Raw genomic sequence first — 6,002 nt, 5'->3', positions numbered from 1 at the left:
TTTTCCCTGGTGACCAACACCCGGCATCCCTCTGGGGTCAGCCGAGAGCTGTCTCCAGCTGCCAAAACTTCAGCACCAGGGGTGTAGCGTTTCTCATCCAACCCCCTGCCAATCATCCTCCCCTTCCCCCTTCTCTATGATTTAAAGCAAGAAAGAGCCACCGGGCAAACAGCTCGAAGCCGGCATCCCGGCAATTATAAAAGCGCTTTCTGCCAGCTGCTAGACTCCTTGTCACCAAGCTGATGGGTAGACTAAACAGCGAGGACCCGGGCTGATCCCCCCGTCCCGCTCCCCGGGGAAGCGAGTCTCGGGCAGGCAGACAGCTGGGGCTCTCGGAGGATGCAGCGCTGCGCCGCTCCGGCAGGAAAACCGGGGGGGCTTGGGGAGGGGAGCGCAATGGTTAGCGTCAAACCTGGCAGCAAGGCCGGAATGGGGAAGGCCAAGGGGATCCTGAGGCTGCTTGAGTGAGGCGGGCGGGAGGAGGCGGAGGAAGGGCTGAAGGGACTTAGAGGACGGAGCCTGGGCGGTGGGAAGCGGGGATCTCCCCACGCTGGGGGCTCACCCCCCCCCCAAGTGGGCTGGCAGCTCTGGCTCATCCCTCCTCCATCACCAAAGGGTCTGAGCCCGGAGTGCCGGGGCTGGGTTATCAAAAGTGATTTTTCCCCCATCGGTTGCCCAAACCTTGCTCTCCCCCCCCCCCCCCCCAACCCCGCCACGTTAAGCCGATAGCTGATATTGCTGCTTTCCCCAGGGGGCTGGCAAGGAGCAGCCGGTGCCGTTATCCGGGCATCGCTCCCTTATCTGGCTCCCATTTTGGCTGCAGGGAGCCAGCGCCTCTCAGGTGAGGGAGGCTTGGTCAGGAGCTGCTCCGCAGGGGAATCCACCCGGCCAGCCCCTTTTCTAGTAAAACCCCGTCAGACAGCAGTGCTTGGCCATCCCCAGGGGTGATGGGGTGGAAATGGGACATTGCAGTTGAGGAGCCCAGGGATACAGCTGCTGCTTCCTTTTAAAAAAAAAAAAACGGCAGCTCAGGTTCCTTTCCATCATTTAGTGGCTTGATCATGCCAAAAGAATTAAGCAGTAGTGATGCTGGAGCGAGCTGTGGCTTTTATTGCTCTTATCTGCCGGCTTCTGGAGGAGTGGGATGTCTGCGTGGGGGTCTGGGCAGGGGACGCGGTGCGCACGCCACGGGGAGACCAGCTCCCCTCTAAATCACCGCTCGCCGTGATTTATGTGGAGGCTCACAGGTTAGGTAACTGCAGTAAACAGAATAAACAGACCTCGGTCTGAATTTATGGACCGACAAAAGGACCTTTAACCATAAAAGAAATGTGCTTTCCAGCCCTCCTCTATCACCAGATCCCAACCAAAGGCTTAAATACTTATATCAAGCCCTCACAGATCAGGAGTTGGGCTGGATTCAAACCGCTGCTCTATTTCCCCGTTCTCTGAGTAAGCCATCTCCTAGCACACCTCCTGCTCACTCTCAGCTGCCCACTGACACACGAGGGTTTTTTTTTTGGGGGGTGCTGCTGGCTGCTCGACACTTCCTCCCCAGCAGCTACCCATACTCAAGCAAGGAGCTTTGGCTGCTGTCGCAGAGATAAGCCTCCCCAGCACAAGAGCTGCTGTCTGAGGAGCAATTAAGGGCTGTGTCTTTTTCTCCCGCAGTAAAAGTGGTGTTCGATTTTCATGGGGTTCTCAAATGTTCGGTGCATTTCTCCTTATACACACGGAAAGCTGTGTAATGACAATATTACCCACCTTGTGTACCAGGCAGAAGGACATGTGTGAAGACACAGCACCCAGGGAGCCCCTTTTTTTTTTTTAACCAACCTTTAGACCATCCTTTGTAATATGGTATTGGTGCAAGAAAAGGCAGCTGCAGAGGAGGCGTCTGTCCATCCCCAGACAGGCACGGCTCATGGGAGCCAGTCCCTCCAGGAGAAGGTGTGCACAACAGGGAGTGCGGGAGGCAAGCGTAAAACCAGAAGCTGGGCTAAAAAATGTTGGAAAATTTGATATTAATAGGACTTATCAGCAGAGTCAGCCGCAGAGCAGCACAGAGAACACAGTGCTATCAAATCTGCTCTGCGAGCCCGTCATTACCCTGTCCCTTGGTAGCTAGAGAAGGAAAAGCATCCAGGAAAGCGTCCAGCCTTCCCTCCATCGTGCACATCTTTATTTAATTCCATTGAAAGCAAGCTGACATATTTGAAATGGAACAATTTAAATCCTTGAATTGTTCTAAATCCAGGAGAATTGCCAAAACCCCTGTTTTAATACATTTTTAAATTGCCTTTTCCTCCTGTCTTTGGGAGCCAAGATATGGCTATTTAATTACAAGCACAGCCTCCATTTAAGAAACCCTTGTAATGAGGCTGGCGTGGAAAGGCACCCAATTTTTCCATTGTCTGACCGAGGCACTGCAATTAGCACGTTTTATCCCGTGTTCGCATTTGGCAGGGGTCGTTTTGCGATGCTTTGGGGAAATGGGTTAGCGGTAATCTCCACGCTCCGGGCTCTTCCTGAGCTCAACCTGCCCCCTAGATGGGACCGAATCCAGAATCCTACTAGGGAAAGGGGTCGGGATGCCTGCTTTATGCAGCTCAAACCTGGGAGCAGAAGCATTTAGTCCTCCATGGCACAGTTTGGGAGAAAGGGGATAGGAAAGAACTACAAAAAGCAGGGAGGATTGGGTCAAAAGGAGGCAAAGGAAAATCACAGCAAGGGAGAGAAGCAAGAACTGCATCGCAAAGAAACGACTCTGTGGTCCTTGCGGTAGCAGCATGAAAATATTTCCCTTGGCTCGCATCAAGCCAGGAACTAGAGCTGACCCCGGGGGGAGTTCTCTGAGCACCGCAGCAGCCACTCAGCTCCGAAAATCACTGCAGAGAGCTTCCCAAAGGGTGGGTGGTGTGATGCAGCAACGTGTCCCAGCTGGGATGCCCTACACCCCGCAGCAGGGAGCTCTCAGTGCTGGAGCCACCACACCACCCAGACCAGGGTGTGCAGAGCCCTCTAAGCGAAGCCCCGGCCCCAGGAAGCCCCACATAAACCAAAATGCAGCCGACCAAAGCCACCCCCTGCCCTCATCCCATGCACGGGGCCAGGCTGGGCTCCAGCACCACCCCGGAGGTGATGGAGCAGGGTGGGGGGACATCTCCTGCCCCCTCCCACCTGCCAGGCTGCAGATTCAGATCTGTGCTCTGTGTGCAAGGAAGGGCTGGCGTGCAGCACCAAAACCTGCTTTTGGGACAAGGAACCGCTCGCACCCACTCCAGCCTTGGAGCAGCTCCACATCCCTCGGACCCACATTCCCCGGGGAGCACTGGGCCGGTTGGGGCTCCCAGGAAGCGGCCGGGCCGCGGTGGAGCCAGCGCCCTCGCCATCCATCATCCTTATCAGCCCCGCTGGCAGCCGGCCGGGCCCTGGCAGCGGGGCCGCACGGCGAGAGACAGGCAGGAGGCAGCGGGGCGATAAGCCACGCCACAAACAAAAACAACTGGCCTGGCCAGAGACTTCAAAGCGCCGGGCTGAAATTTATGTGGCTGCGGAGCCCGCGCGGGTGCTGGGAAGATGGGAGCAGCCCCCAGGGGGGAACGTGGGCAGGATGCACTGCTGTGGTTCATGCATGCGGAGCCACGGCTCGGACAAGCTCTGCAGATGTAATTGGGATGCTGGCAAGGGGTGAAGCACGTTGTCCTGCACTGGGCACAACCCAGTAAAAGCCGCAGGCAGGATCATGTCCCATGGCTGTGCATGGGAGCACCCTGGGGCAGCGCTACTGCCTGCACCCACGGGCTCCCAAAGCACCCACAGACACTTATTCCTAGTGATTTACCTGCAATAAGGCCATTTGCTGTCCACACGCAGCCATCTCAATGTAGATTCAGCGATGGGCCGACGGGCTGCCAGGTGGAAGATTTAGGGCTGCGGCCAGGGAAATAAGGAGCCCAGGCACAAAGTGCTCCCCCTGCCTCGGAAACGCCCCACGAGCATCAGTCAGGATCGGGTCCCTCTGCACTCAGAGCTCCCCTGGGGCAGGTGCAGCTCCACAGCACTTTGGGAATAACAGGAAAAACAGTTGTCACAGCTTATACACATCCACTCTCAGCTGTATTCGCATATCTAAGTGTAACAACGCTGTTGAAGCAGAGCCTCACATCGCTTTGCTGATAATTGCCTCCTCCTCTTTATAGGATATTTCACTGAGCTTTGTTCGGACGTCATCGTGCTGACAAATAAACGATCACTAACTTTTAAAAGAGTCTTTTAAAATATTAATATAATAATTTTTAAATTATGAGTGCTGTTCAGAGGCTCTTGCTTTCATTTGCCAACAGCTTTACTCAAAATTAGAATTGTTAGCTTAAATTTGTGTGAATGGAAATTGAATCAAGTTAAAATCCTTGTATCCTTTCTCTCCTGCCTCCCACCTTTTAGTAATAAATAAATAAATAAATTAAAAAGAGGATTTAGGTACAAGGGCAGTAATAGAATCAACCTTCCATTTCAGTTGCATCTAATTGAAAAGGGAAGGATTTTACTTCTACCATCACAAAAATGAGACCTCTCACAGCTGAATGAAGAAGCGTTGATTTCAGCCAGTCCTTTTTTGGGGGAGAAAAGGCCCTTTTCCCAAGTTTCTCTCCCCAGGAGCCTTGGAGGAAAGCTCCCCCCAGACTCACTCCAACAGGACATTTCCAAGTACTTCAAGGCCCGCCCTGCCTGCCTCACCTTGGGGCTGCCCCAACCCGTGGCCCCCCTCCAAAGACCCTCGGGGATCCCCAGGGCCCCCCTCCCTTTTATACCCACGCGGGTGACGTTACGGCTCCCTGCCCACCCGACTGGCTGGCGGGGCCGGGGGTGGGACGTGCCAGCACCCCTTAAAGCGTGGGGCCGAAGCCCCCAGCCCCGAGGAGCCCGCTGACGTGCGGGGGGCTATCTTGTTTTAATTACATCAGAGCAAATGACTCCTTCCCCCGTGCTTTATGTCAGCGCGGCGGGGCTGTAATTTCTCTTGGCACAGTCTAGACTGGAGCCCCTTTGAAGCCGCTCGAGGCCGGAGGAGAACAAACAGCTCCTCCCGAGCGGGGGGATTAGGGGAGCCGGCGGCCGCCCCGCTTCGGGGCACGGCCTGCGGCAGGGCCGAGTCCTCGCCGGAGCCCCCCCAACCTCCTGCTCCTCGCTGTGCCCCCACGGGGGTCCCAACCCCACCGGGGTTTGGATTCCTTGAGCTCGGCTTGTCCTTGGGGGACAGAGGAGGTGCCCGTGTTGGGTGAGGCCACGCGGGATGCCCACCGCCCATCCCAGTGCTGAGGGTGGTCCCGCTGCTCCTTCAGCCCCAAGCTGCCCTCACCGTGTCCCCCAGCACCAGTCCTTCACCCTGAGCTTGTGGCAGCATCAGGTCAGCAGCCCCCACGCTTTTCCCTAAAAAACTTACCAATATCTTTAATGCAGGATGTCTCTTCTTATTTTCTGCTGATGAAAGTAATCCTGGAAATATCTTTACTAAGTTATAGTGTTCCCCTATTATATATATTTGATTTTTTAAAGACACAAATATGAGTTTCATTAACTGGGAAAGATGTCTTCTACCTCAGTATCTCCAAGAACCCCAGAAGCCTGAGGGCACGTTTTAGGATGAGCACAGCACAGAGAACAGTTCCCCCTGAAACCTGCAAGGCCACAAGAAACACCAAAGTCCTTCCCAAAATCACTTCTTCCCCTCCCCAGTACCTGACAGATGAAACCCCAAGGAGCAGCACCGCTCCCCTGGGGGCCTTCAGGCGTTCCCCAAGGTCCCTGGAGGAGATGGGGCTGGAGATGAGCCACGGTGTGGAGCTGAGAGGTCCCCAAGGAGAAGCACGGCCTGCGGGGAGGCCTAGGCCCCCCCAGGCACTGAGCCCATAGGGATCCCACCTGTGGGCAGGGTGAGGGTCCCAGCTGAGGCTGCTCAGGGCCGTCAGCCCCTGTCAGTGCCCCCAGGCCCTGCCGTC

The 6,002-nt window shown here is 55.5% G+C and overlaps 1 long non-coding RNA gene across 1 annotated transcript; it reads right to left on the bottom strand.

Annotated features, from left to right (window-relative positions):
• Window positions 1-237: 237 nt before the first annotated feature.
• Window positions 238-6,002, bottom strand: LOC308177937. The gene is made up of 5 exons (XR_013939511.1): window positions 5,743-6,002; window positions 5,447-5,499; window positions 3,845-4,063; window positions 1,837-1,999; window positions 238-1,256 (listed from the first exon to the last, which is right to left on the bottom strand). It is a non-coding gene; the product is annotated as an uncharacterized lncRNA (long non-coding RNA).

The sequence above is a fragment of the Anser brachyrhynchus genome (genome assembly GCF_964034855.1).
Source record: "Anser brachyrhynchus genome assembly, chromosome: 14".
NCBI classification, from domain to species: domain Eukaryota; kingdom Metazoa; phylum Chordata; class Aves; order Anseriformes; family Anatidae; genus Anser; species Anser brachyrhynchus.
This window is presented reverse-complemented; position numbering and strand designations above follow the sequence as displayed.